Below are 14,492 nucleotides of genomic sequence, written 5' to 3'. Positions count from 1 at the left end.
TGAACATCTTTTCATCAAATCAAGAACTGTCAATATTGTTACGTACCAGGCCCGTAGCCATCGCAAAAATGTAGGGGGGGGGGACGATCCAACCATATTATAGTTTATTTGCAAGCCTACCGTGAAAATTTTTTAGAGGGACCGGCAAAATTTTAGGGGAGCGGCCTCCTAGACCCCCCTGGATACGGGCCTGTTACACACCTCTCGGGAGACTTTACTTTATCCTTTATCTTGATCACCTCCAAAGTCTGCTTCCCAAAGGCATCCCAACTAGAACCATAAATAAATAAATAAATAAACTCTCGACCCCATGCTTATTTGCAACCAACGTGCCATCTTCATTAGGTTGTTTTTAGAGTTTGCTTTACCAAACTCCTTTACGTATTTCTCGATTTTTTTTTTTTTTTTTTTTTTTTTTGTCCATATCTGCCGTGTCGTGGCAAAACGCTGTAACTTTGGCGAAGAAGTTTTGCGAAAATGAGCCTTAAAGTTTTCATCCGAAAATGTGATCTGTATCGTGTAGAACCAGTGTATCTTGACTTTGGAAACACGTGGTTACATGTAATGTTACGTAAATGCATGTTGTGTGATTAAATTTGTTGAAAATTGATTGGTTGACCATTATTGCCTAGTTACACTGGTTCTACACGAAACAGATCACATTTTCGGATGAAAACTTTAAGGCTCATTTTCGCAAAACTTCTTCGCCAAAGTTACAGCGTTTTGTCACGACACGGCAGATATGTCCGTGAGAGAAACTTTCAACAAATTGGATTACCTATCAATTTTAGACAGAATGTAGTGAGTAAAAAGTTAGGAATGAAATTCTTTGAGAGAGGTGATCAGTCTATCGGAATTGGTAGAAATCAACCACTTCCGGTTTTAACTATTACTATATAGTAAAAACGGTAATAGATAGCGAGAAGCTGTTACCTGCAATCGATTAAGCGTCCTAAGAATACACTCAATCTCCATCCTTAACATACTACTGAAACTGGAAATGGTAGAATTCTACTACCTCCTCCGGTTTCAATATCAGTTGAGAAAATAATCGCGTTATAAGTAAATCTTAAACATAATCAAATTTTCACGCTGTGTACACTGTGATAAACTTAACTTCTTCACGTGGTGTACACACTGCGATGAACCAAACTCCTTCACGTGACGTACACACTGTCATAAACCGAATTACTCCACGTGGTGTACACACTGCCATAAACCAAATTGTTGGCTGGTGTACACACTGACACTGGTAGTTTTCATTGAGATATTAGGTATTTCTAAAATGTGAGTATGGACATTCTGCAACTGGTGCTCACTCGGGCTTCAAGATAGAGGCTCAACGCTGGGTGTGACTCGCACTTGATCGAGTTCGGATTCACTATCCGCAACGAGATTCGCGCTAGCTCGATTTCTCTCTCAAAAACTTCACTTGACTGGGGCTCACTGAGGACTCGGACTCTGTAGCCGAGGCTGCGAATTTTATACATCGTAGTGTGACATGTAGTTACTGGGTTCTGAAAGTGTGTATCTTCCTCTATTCATCAGTTCATGAAAACATTTTTGTATTATCTCTTCCTCAAAACTGTTCTGGAAAAATAGAATCACTTTTTTTTTTTAAGTTACTTATATTGTTCCGAAGAGACGAGAAACAAGGTTTCCTCGTCTCGTAAAATTTGCTACTCCAATCTATTCTCGAAAAACCTTGTCTAGTCTCGTGTTCCATACAAATTTATGCTCTATTTTCTTTCTTACTTTCATCTTGAAGTTATCACAATCCTTCCGCGTCACAAGAACTTCAGCAAGAATATGATATTCAACAATTCAAGAAATATTTATTATTGGAGTATGACTTGATATATTTAAACGTTGATACATACTCTTTGTTGTGTTCATATAATCACTGTCATTTTATAGTTATATCGTCAATCATACAACGCATTGTTTGAGATCCAAGACTCGGGTGAACTAATGTTGCCCAAGACTCGTGAAATTTGTCTGGCCAATAGCGTCACTAAAGACTTGGAGGCCACCCTGCAGACAGCATGGAGTGGGGGTGCCCACTGATGGCTTGGGACCCCGCAATACGGAGTCTGTGGGGACTTATTTAAGCCCTTGCGCCTGGTAACTAATTTCGAAAATGAGACTAGAATTGTCATACTTTTAGTCTCGAATTTTATAAAGTTACTTTTAATCTACTCTCGTCGAGACTAGTTTCACATCCATACAATGCACAGAATTATATTCTAACTGAATTGTGTTCTTTACACGAAATATATTATATATATATATATATATATATATATATATATATATATATATATATATATATATATATATATGTATGTATGTATGTATGTATGTATGGAAAATATTTGAACACCCTTTCTCCTATTACATGTATTTCAAAGTTAGAAAAATTAAGTTCAACCCAAAAGCTATGTGCAGCCGTTATTCTTTGTGAAAACTTCCAATTCCCTTTCTTGGTTAGAATACTTTTTTTTTTCAATCAAAATGAATCTGTAAAAAACCAACGTCGACCCCAAGTGCTAATTATGTTCAAATATTCATTTTAAATGATTTACGCGTTTTTTCACTTGGGTCAATTCATTAATACAAAACTTAATTTAAATATTAACTAAAATTTAAATATTTTTAGAAATTGGCAACCCCTTTAGAAGCAAAATTTCCGAGAACTCGGGACCACGCGACCACTTAAGGAGTTTGTATACAGAGTTTTATCTCCCTAATATGAGATGTTCGTAAAATACTGTTTTTGGCAGGTTTTTTTTTTTCCTCTCCCTCGATACGAATTTTAATGGCAGTAACATTATAAAAACCCGTTCCGAACCCAAGCTATGTTAAAGTTCGTATTAAAAGATGCAGCAGTTTTCTCGTGATGAGACAGACAATGGCAATGCAATTTTTGTGTAGAGAAAAATTTGAGCATTGCCAATTTTTCCTTCAGAAGTACGATTTTCCGAGAACGTTGAAGCATGTGCCCACTTGCTTTTAACAAAGAATTCATATAAAGTTACATCTCACTAACATGAGGGGCTCTTGAGACACTGCTTTGTCATATTTTAAGCCCTTTAGCCCTTCCATAGGATACCCATTTTAATGAAAGTGATACGATAAAAGAAAAAAAGGCACTAGACTAATGCTATGCTTAATAATCCATTACAAACGGTTCAGCCATTTTCCTTTGATGATTAGACAGACATCAATTTGAATGTCCTGGGGATGGGGAATTATCCTCCCCCCCTTAAAATAGAAATTCCGAAAACTTAAATACGTATTCCACTGTTTTTACTTAAGAGTTTAAACAATGAATTACAACCTCAAGCATTTAGCATTTTCTGAGTAAATAGGTAGTGGGAAATTATGACAGTTACCCCTTTACCCTCGAATTTTCGAAAGTACTGAAATACGAATTCCAATTATTTTCATTCAAGAGTTGAAATACCGAATTTCCCATCTCCAACTTAAGCGAACCTTCATATTTGGCATTTTTTTGAATAAATGAAAAATTTTATTACAAAAATTGACCCTGTTTTCCCCCTTAGACGCGGAATTTAAAAGAAAAAAATCTGAAAAGGTGTTCAATTATAATAGTAACTTTGTATGTAGTTTCACCATCCTAACTTATGGGATTCGTGAGATTCTTGAAAGAAAAAACTTACCCCGCCCCCCCCCCCCAGGTTACGCATTTTTTAAAATCCTTTTCTACCCCTTACTTTCGTAACAAGAGAATTATTGTCCAAAGTTCACGATTCTACCTATAGTAGTATGGCTTTGGCGATAATCAGCCACTTTTTTTTTTTTTTTTGTTTACATAATACTATACCTAGGTTGATATAAATTATTATTTCTAAAATGCTCCTTTACAAGTTTCTAGTCACATAAGCGGATTTCACAAAAGACACTGAAAGTAACCAATTATATATAATCATATGGGTTATCACTATAGAATTGGTGGCGCAACAATTCACTCTCCTCATCACGCTTCACGGTATGGTTAGGTTAACTGACAGATTAACCACGTATTTCTCACAAACAAAAATAATAATGGATGCCTTACAAACTGAAAGTGATGGGAAATTTGCTTTTAGTAAATTAAGAATACTTTCAACTATTAAACACTGTAAAGAAAGTTAATACGTTGCTGTGTAAAAGAAGGAGAGCCAACGCCCAAGTCACTTTGGTCTATTTCACGTGAACCCATAGAATTCAAAGGTGCCGTCTGCACTCGAACTTCCCATATGAATGATTAATGAAAGTGGCTCGTTGTAACAAAAAAATAGCGGAATGAATATGTAGGATGTGGGAAGAAACTAGAGATCCCCGAGAAAAGTCAGATAGGATGTTCACTATAATATGTCCCGGAATTCAACTAAGGATCCGTCGTCCCCCCCCCCTAGGGATACGCACAAGACCACAGTTGAAGGTGTCGAGTCTCAAAAATGTGTCATGAAAGCGATGTCTCATCTCGAAGGAAAAAAATGTGTGTCTATTAAGAGAACTGTCAAGTCTCGATCATAGTCACGAAACTTCTGCCTACACTTGCGCACAAGACAGATTCTTTTAATAAATACATTTTCGAAAACGCCAGTTTCATGACAATTCCGAGACGAGATATTCGCAAATCAATTTCCATTCTCATCCTTACTTATGCCCAGGCCGGTAGCCAGCCCAAAAATTTAGGGGAGTGGCGGATCCAACAAATTATAGTTCATCACCATATTATAGTTCATTTGCAAGCCTACCGTGAAAATTTTAGGAAGCCAGTAAAAATTTGGGGGGCGGCCCCACTAGACCCCCTGGATACGGGCCTGAAGGGAACTACGTGTACACAAGCATAGGATATCCTAGAAAAGAACACCAGAACTACTATGATGGGGGATGTGCAAATAAATAAATAAATGAACTTTGGGGTGCTCTTCCTGTAGTAGGACTAGATAATACAAAAGCGAGCACTCTTCGTATTTTTGAAACTTTCGTTGAAAGCTATACGTGTGTGTATCAAAACATTGTATGTGTAGAAATCGACTTATTAACTATTCCACGACATTAATCTTTCTCCCCACTTTTGCTAAGGTTTCGCCCATGGGCAAGTTAAACAAAATGAGTGTGGGGTATTCTTGTTCCTTTCCAGTAGTAGTAGTAGTAGTAGTAAAGCAAAAATTGACATTTTGTCGGCTAGCTGACAGTGACTTCTGTTTTTTTTTCTTCCGAAATTTAGTTCTTGCTACTTTCAGTAGTTTATGACCATTTTTTTTTTCATCTCGTAAAATGCTACCACAAAACTCAATAGTAACAGGCTTATAGGACTTATGGTTTTGTCGTATATCAAAATATACTTTCACTTACATCGACATATCTGCGTAAAATCAAGAAAAATTAGAGACATCATTACGTTAGCCAGCTGATGATTTGAAAAATTTAGTAAATTATCCGTCAGAACATAGTAACACTATATCTGAGATAACAATTCCAATATACTACTACTTTTACGGTGTATAACATTGAAATTCAGATATAATTTTCAAATTTACGACTGTATTTTTTTGTTATGAAACAAGTATTTTTAAATTTCCTTAGAATAGTAGGGAACTTTTCTACTCCAACTTTCATCCTCCAACTTTTCTAAATTTCTTAACGTTAAAAATGGAAGTGGTGATGGTTGTAATTTAGCATCCCTTTTCAGCACCGAAGGTATTATGAGAGGACCACCTCGAGTAACGTTCAACGTACTCTCACCAGAAAATCGAATTCGGGACCAGATGCACCAAAGAGACGCGTTAGCCACTAGACCAGCATGTATAATTTATAAATATAGTAGAATTATAGAGACTAGAAGTCAGTCTTGAAAATATTCCAACTAAAAGACTAAACTTTAAAACGCAAAACAAGTTTGTATTTAAATTACTATAGTAATAATGATTTAGGATCACTTAACGCATCAAGTTTAAACGTAATATGATTAGACAAAAAAAAAAAAAAAAAAAATCTGAACGAGCTCTGAAATGAAATTTTTAATTTTCGAAATGAAAAGCAGATTAATTTTCAGGAATGAAACTACTACCTTGGCACTGTCGCCTCCTCAAATACGCCCTTTGATTTCACAAACCTAATTTTCTTCACCCTCCTTTATATTCAAACTTCTTCCTGTATTTAATCAATCTTTCGTAATGATTGTTTATGCAAATAATACAAAACTCCACACGAAACTTTTTTTTTTTTTAATCCTTATCCAAGATCTTACAAAATACTTTTTCTTTTCCAGACTTATTTCGCCATTCTTATCCTTACTTTTAGTTCCCGTTGAGATTTTATATATGTGTTACTATTTAAATATTTAACTCATCTCTTCTATATCTTCTCTGCAACTTTTATGGTTCTAGTTCCAATAACCCCTGCTCAGTATTTAAAAAAAAAAAAAAAAAAATCAATTCCTGTCTTACATTACATTTTACTGATTTTCCTCAAGTTTTCCTTCCAGCTCTTGTTAATTTTAGTTTCGGATGTCACTATAATACATATCAAAGAGCTACCAAGAGATCTCCATTTCTAGCGCCCTATGAAGAGATACCAAGAGAGGATAATATAGTGGTCTGCATTTTTGTTTTGCATTCTGGAGATCTCGGGTTCGAAAATTGTACCCGATGTTGAGCAAGTTTATGTTGTACCCCTCAGTTTCACCAGACGAATGTGAGAGGGGTGATCGAAACAAAGCAATCTGTATCAAATATAGATAAGTAGCAACGGAGAAAGTAGAACAAGTGATCAGGTTTACGGTATTAGTGCGCAATTATCTATTATTACTAAAAACCAAGAGAACGTAAAATAAGAGCACGAATAGGAACGGTGACAAAACATTCATGATATTTAAATTATAAAGTTTCGCGACACACCTTATGGCAGGGGCGGATCTAGGACTGACTTCTGCGGGGGGGGGGGGTTGTAATACTGCTACTTAGAGCTACTTTTAAGAGCTCCAAACTCTGGGATGGGTTTTGTTTATACATATAAAATAAAGTTTCCTCTACTGGGGGAGGGGGAGATTCCCCCCCGATTCGCCCCTGCCCCACGGGACACCAACAAAATGTTACTCTACTCTGAGGCAGAAACGTGAACACTACGCAAAAGCGATGAAAAATGTTTCTGAAAATACGCCAGTGAAGAAGAATGAAGAAAATTCGCTGGTTGGAACAAACAAACAAAAAAAAAAAAAAGTGTTAGAAATAGTGTGGGAGTAAAGAACAATTTTAATTTAATTAAAAAGAGGAATTGATTGAGGAAGAACTGTATTGTGTGGAACGTGAAAGACAATCCCAGGCAGGAAACAAAGGAAAGCTACCGTTTGAGTTACAGAAAATTCTCATGTGATAGCAAAGAGGTTAGCTGAGGACTATGGTCCATGGATGTTTTTCAATTTGCGAAAAGTGATTTGTTAATAATTGTAAAATACTTATGATTATGAAATACTTCTAACTTCCTACTAGAATACAGAATATGGCGGTAAAAAACTTATTATATTTGGCTTCATAATGAATGATTCAGTACAAAGTGCTACATAATCTTTATATTATACACGAAATGAAAGCTTGCAATAAAAAATAACGAACCCAGAATTGTTGACTTTAAGAAGTTATTGAACTTGTAACGAGGAACTCCAGAACCTAGCACAGATAAGATGGATATATGATGTTATTTAGATCAAATGACAAGATAACGAGAAACTAATCACGGCAACACATGAAAAACCACTAGAATGAGACTGACATCTTAATAAAACTTCCTGTATATATTGTCTATACATTAATAAACTTATTACAAAACAACTTTTTTTTTTTTTTTTTTTTTTTTTTTACAATTAAAAATACAGTCATAAGCACAAAACTCAGGACTTCCTTAATGAAAATACTAAATATTGCTTAAGTCTGGTATTTGAGCATTATTTAAAAATAGGAAAAAATATATAGAATTAGAGTAATATGACGTGTGAACATAGTGAGCTAATACATGTGCACACTACTAAGAAATGTCAGCATTGTGGGACATAATAATTTACTCCTGAGCCACTTATACTTTAAATAAATGGCATATTTTCATGCTTCCTTAGTTGATATTTTATTAATGTTTTCTTGACTTCTTGTAGATCCCTAAATGACATCAGTTAAGCGATCTTAATCCATTAACAGTTTTCATTCTCTTGATTAACTCTGCAGAGTTTTCTGGTTCCGACATTATATGGCGTTTTTACTATGAGGTGAAAGTGGTAATTTTATGCATACTGCTTTTCCCTTGTTCTCTCTCATCTAACATACTCTAATAGTCAAATTCCGTATTCTATACATTTCTATCTAAATACCAATTGTGTCTGCAACTCAGCTTAGAGAAGTATATTAGCTGAGCTGTAGACAGGCCGGTAGCCAGGGGCCTGAGCTCTCCTGAAACTTTCAGCTATTGGAATGTAACACTTATGCATGATCAGTGAATAAGTAAGCCCCTTCCCTTCAAAAAAATATCTCTGTTCCCACTGTCTTAGCGTTTTGTTTTGGCTACGGGCCTAGCTGTAAAGCGCCAAATTCTAATACGAAAAATATCAAATCCAATCTTAAACCATGCGAGTTTTGACGAGGACCAAGTTGCTAGAGTTTCTTACACTTCATCTCATTTATGTAGCAGAGTATATTTCGCCAGTTCTTTGATAATTTACTCGCGTCTATCATCGTGTATGTGTATGTGTTGAAGTTTAGTGTCCCTTTTCAGCATCGAGGCTATTTGAGACGTGAACCTACAGTTTTTAGGTAAAATAGAAACACCCCTACCAGGAATTCAACTCTAGATTACGTATAACAAAGGCACGCGTGCTAGCCACTATACCACCGGGAAGGACATTGCATGTAGGTACCATGAAAATAACTTACATTAGATTTAATTTTATATAATAATAATAATAATAATAATAATAATAATAATAATAATAATAATAATAATAATAAGCTACTATAATGCAACTGTACTCAAATATGAAAAAGTTACGGATGGCAAGACAATTTATATTGCCGTCATAAATGTTTACGTAACGAAAGACTAGATAAGTTACTATTTACTATATAGGTCAATTGTCATTTTTTTTTTCTCCAAGGACGTACTATATTCTCTTTGACGCCTGCCTCCCGTTTCCTACACATAGATACAGCCTGTCACGGAAAATGATAATTACAAGGCAGTTAATGAAAATGTGCGACCGTCACAGTAAATTTTAATGTAAACACAAGCGAGGGGAACAATCCAGAGAATTATCCTGGATGTTCCCCTTCGTACCAGCAACCTACTATTACTACTACTACTTTATGACAGGGTTGCCATCTTTTGCTAAGCCTAAAGCCGGTTACACTTACCTAAATAATGTATATCTGTGGTTCCTTGACCCTAATTTGCATATGGAACAACTTATTAAGACCAATGAAGAAAATACATATAATCGTAAATTAATATTACAGTGAAAATTTGTAAACACGCAACGTCAGCATATTGAACACTGGTTATGAACCACTAAACCGATACCAACATGAAAAGTGTTAGCAACAGAACCACATCTGATACCTCGATACTCATAGGTACGCTACAATGTCGTGGGTCGAAATTTACAAATGTCATAATAATTTGGCATCTCGTCATATAATGCATCCCTTTAGACGCAGTTCGGGTGCTTTTTTATTTATTTATTTATTCAGGACCTCCCGTCTAGAGGTGATAAGCCTAATCGCGACATAGTAAGTAGTTGGAAACCACTGGGATAATCAGTATTGGAAGCATAACAAAAACAAAGTTATACATTCCTCCTCCTTTCTTGTGTATAACTAAATCAACATTTGTTAGTTCCAACAATATTGAAGGTCACAGTATATTACCTAGGCCATACACAAGAAAATAATAACAAAACTGCATATAAAATGTTGGTTAAAGAGAAAAAGAACCTTCACCAGTAGCGAAATCTGAGTCACAATCTCGTAAATTTATAAATTTCATGTTCAAAATCCATAGCTGCCCATATTGCCTGACAATCTCTAATCTTCCTTGAACTTTACAAAGAAAACAGATTTATTTATAGAAACGTCATGGTTTGTTTGACTCACTCGATCAGTCGCGTTGTCACAACTTGTTTTATTTACATAAAGGAAATGCAAGAGAACACTTATTAAATATGAGGCGTTCCGGATAGTAAGAAGGAATTCAACAAAAGTCGGAACCAGAGCAGGATATAGGGTTGATGAGTCTACGATATTGAAGGTAATTAGAGGCCCCTTTGTATGTCCAGCTGTGCTTTGTCGATGATAAATTGTCACTGTGTGTGTGTTAAATAAATGGTATGTGATTCGTGCAGAATGTAGGCAACTTATACACAAAAATGAGCAAAATTAGTCATATGTTAGGGAGTAGACTAGCAGGAAGTTTTATTACTTACATCATAGGAGTTTACACAACGCAAAACACTGCTGCTGTATATGAGTTTCATTATTATTATTTATTTATTTTTTTACATTATATTTTGGAAATGTACGTTCAGTTTTTTGTTTAATGTTTTGGGGCCTCCCAAGAGAATGGTGCCCCACGCTACGGCTTGTTTAGTTTGTACTAAATCCGGCACTGGTCGGAACGTTAGGAAATTGTATTAAGAGTTGTACGAATAAGCAACCTTACATTGTTCTGTGGTAGCCTGATCTCGTGCCTATATGTACAGTATTAGTCTGAGGAAATCTTTCCCCTTTACCCTAGAAAATATACATTCAAAATAAATAGATTATATTGACCATTCAGAGTGCTTTTTAAGGAAAACAAGAACTCTTACTGAATTCGTCCTTACATTCGGAACGCTCGTATATTACAACTTTTAGTTCAATAGTTTAATATCTCTCCGAAACAAAGATACACATGAACCTAGAGATCCGGAAAAAAACGTCCCGAATTTAAGAAAATTTTCAGCGGCCTAAGAGGAACGCATTATATGAAAAGACGCCAAATTATACAAAACTATTACAAAACATGCGAACAAAATTCTTAATGATATTTGTAAATTTCGACCCATAATGTGTATCTAACTATCAAGTTATCAATATGGTTCTATCGTTAAAATTTTTCGTGTTTGCAGCAGTGAAAATAACCGCCAATGATAATCTTTGTGTATTTTTTAATCCGGAGTATTCTATTTTTCATAGCATAGCTATTAAGTTTTGACTTGTTCATAGATATATGTATCTCCTTCTATTGTTCTTAATAAATTGTCCCATGTACAGTCCGCAAGAAAAAACCTGCAACATAAGCATGTAAGTTTATTGTGAAACGACGGTCTTTTGCTCCAAAATAAATGTGCAGGGGAGGACGTCGAAGTTTCTCCTGCGTGATTCGCGCTGCTTAGACGTTATGTTGATTCCCTGGGCTGTTATGCTCATGTTGCAGGTTTTTTGCTGCGGACCACAAATTTGGATGAGATAAATCTGCGGTCTTCAAGCGTTCTAGGATGCCCCGCTTTACGCTTGCCAATAGGTGGTAATTCTGCATGAACACAATGGCGAATTTTTAGGGAACTTTTGTTCTCTTGGGTTGTAAAGAGAAAATTTATCCGCTACTGCATAAATCTGTGTAGTTAAATGTGCGAACCGAAGAAGCATGTTCCTACAGGTAACGGAATTCGAAACCACGCGCGCAGGAAATATGCAATGGTTCACTATTGCTACACGTTTTTTTTTTTTTTTTTTTTTTTTCGCGACTTGCATTCTGTGTTATTTAGGAGTGGCAAACCTTTTTAAGTTTGAGGAGTACTTTTCATTTCAGAAATCACTGGCGATCCGCTAAAGGGAATCCATGAAACAATAACAGTGGTTGATACCGACAGTATGACAGACCGCCCCAAGTCTTTCATGACTCGCCACACGACGTGTTGGCTGTTCCTGTTGTAGACTAATGGACTACACGAATTCTTCGCAAGAAGAAATGTACGAAGTAAACAAATTAGATAAGAAAATAGTTCGACCTAACCTATGTGACAACATCCCCTCTCAACATTGAGGCTACGAAATAGGATCTACTTTTCAAATTGAGATGTGATTCATTACTCGGGTTTGTGTACTTACCAGAAATCGATCCTCAGACTGTCCGCACAGAAAGTCAAGCTAATTAACGAAACTATATTAAAGTGGGCAATTCCAACGCTAAAACCAAGAACAGCAGTTAGTGCATAGAAATTACTGTAAATGTACGACAAACTGTTTGCAGAATACTTACGGTGGAAATACATTGTGTGTTCCTTAATGAAGGGGGGAAAAAAAACTTACAAAAACCAGGAACCTAACCCGGATTTATTATCGAGAAAAACACCAATATAGTTTAACAAATTGTATCTAATCATGTGGGACTAACAAGTCCGGCTGTTTATTTTGATATCTTGAATTCAAGAAATTTAGGTAGTAATTACACGAGATAAGATTTCAATAATCATAAAAATAAGCAAAAAAGTATATCTACAACGTGTTTATCACTACACGGACTACAGATAAAGAGCAGAACTCGTGATTTCTTCTAAGCAAACTACACATATTGAATGCATCTGTAGCTCAAGTGTGATATTGCAGAAGTTAAAATCCTTGTAAAACTAAGTATTGGTATTGTAAATGTTTTAATGTCATTACATATTGAATTTGTGGTAATACGTAGTCGATCTCAAGTTTGTGAGTTGCGCTTCACAGTTGACCTCTAGGCTAAACATGCTTATAAGAAATGTATGGTGAAAAAGCAATATACAACACACCTAGAGCGGGATTCGAATCTAGATATAGGTCTTAGGATTGCTAGCTTAATGCCTTGGACTGCTCAAGCACGCAAGCCAGCTATATTGAAAATTAAATGAAATTATGTAAATTTTACATCCCACGGCTATGCTACGGAATGAATGAAATGGTAGAATGAAGAAAGTGGGAGAACTCCTAGAAAACCTACGCACACTAGGTTTGTCCACCACAAATCTCACTCGTTGCAAGCTGGAATCGAACCAAGGACCCCAAGCACCCGAGTTGAACGCTCTACCACTAGCCACCGTGGCTTGTAGGCTATATTGTTATTTTATCTTGAGTAAGCTTACTTAACAAGATTTATGCTTCACAATCCAGAGTTCTCGAGATCGAATCCGGTGGTCATCGACCATCCTGTCCTGACAAGCTTTCCCAGAATTTTTTCTCAGTACAGATAAATGAATGTCGGGATAATATTTAAATACAGGCCCTGGCCGAATTTATTTAGTTTTGTTGTCCTTGCTTGACAATTCCAGTATAAATTAGGAGCCTCGTAGGCTGTATCTGGAAGTTGTTTCTAATATTATAGTTGTAAAACAACAATTACCTTTTCATATATAGCATCAATCACTGGACTATAATGCGCTTATTTTTCCACTAGTATTTTATTAATATATGCATTTCACGGCACCTTTGACTCCAACATTTCTCAGGTTTTATTTCAAACTACTACTTTCTGCTCCAAACTAGCCCCGAACTGGAGTAATTAACTCGAATGATGTTCTAGTTTGAACATTCTACCTCTTGTTTCATATAATTATATAATTTAGTCAAACTTCAAGATACAAAAAAAACTAATTTTTATTATGAAAAACCGTCAAATTGATTATAATGATAATCTGAGAATGAATTATGACCTTTAAGTAGCAGCTAGTATTGGAGGACAATAACATAGGCTACAAAGAAGTAAACTGTCCAAATATTTCAAGTATTTATCAATAATACAGGCATATGTCTGCAGATATGAGTGAAGTTTCTTATAGGCCTACTAGTAAATGATATCTAAGTTTTACGTCCAACGGTTATGCCGGCTAGGCTAAAGGAGATTGATGAGAAATATGAAATGTTGGAATGAAGACAGTGGGAAGAAAGGAAAACCCACGCACAAGGGTTGCCCACTACAAAGCTTACTTAGCACAAGATGGTATCGAACCAAGAACCCCATGCACCAACTTTACCCCTTCGCCCCACCACTAAGCCATCGCGGCCCTCTTATACTAGTGTGTTAGAATGCAATTTATCGAAAATTATGGGAGGCAGCTGCCCGCATGGCCTCTGCAAAAGACACCATGACGCCTCTGGCAGGAAATTTAAATCCTTTAGCGTAAGTAGTAGACAATGCAAATGGATCATAGAAAAAAAAAAAAGATACTGGCAATCCAAGAAAACTGATGAACACTACTTATCAATCAATCCTCACACAGTTTGGGATTGAATAGGGACCTTTGCCACTCTATATTGTACGTTGCAAATAAGCTGATTTAACACACAGCACAGTCAATAAGATGACTAGTGTATATGTCTGATAAAATTATTATAGTATTTAATAACCTACAACTTTATAAATTAAGTAGAATAATGATACAGGCATTCCTTAAAATTAGTTAGGATCTAGGATTTTAGCTTTCTGGGCTT

The 14,492-nt window shown here is 35.8% G+C and overlaps 1 protein-coding gene across 5 annotated transcripts in view; it reads right to left on the bottom strand.

Annotated features, from left to right (window-relative positions):
* Positions 1–14,492, bottom strand: part of LOC145680542 (uncharacterized) — a 410,979-nt gene that overhangs the window by 83,496 nt on the left and 312,991 nt on the right. The window lies entirely within an intron of this gene.

This window comes from Thermobia domestica, chromosome 3 (assembly GCF_964235325.1).
Source record: "Thermobia domestica chromosome 3, izTheDome1.hap1.1, whole genome shotgun sequence".
NCBI classification, from domain to species: domain Eukaryota; kingdom Metazoa; phylum Arthropoda; class Insecta; order Zygentoma; family Lepismatidae; genus Thermobia; species Thermobia domestica.
Note: the sequence above shows the minus strand (reverse complement) of the source record. Positions and strands in the feature narration are given on the sequence as shown.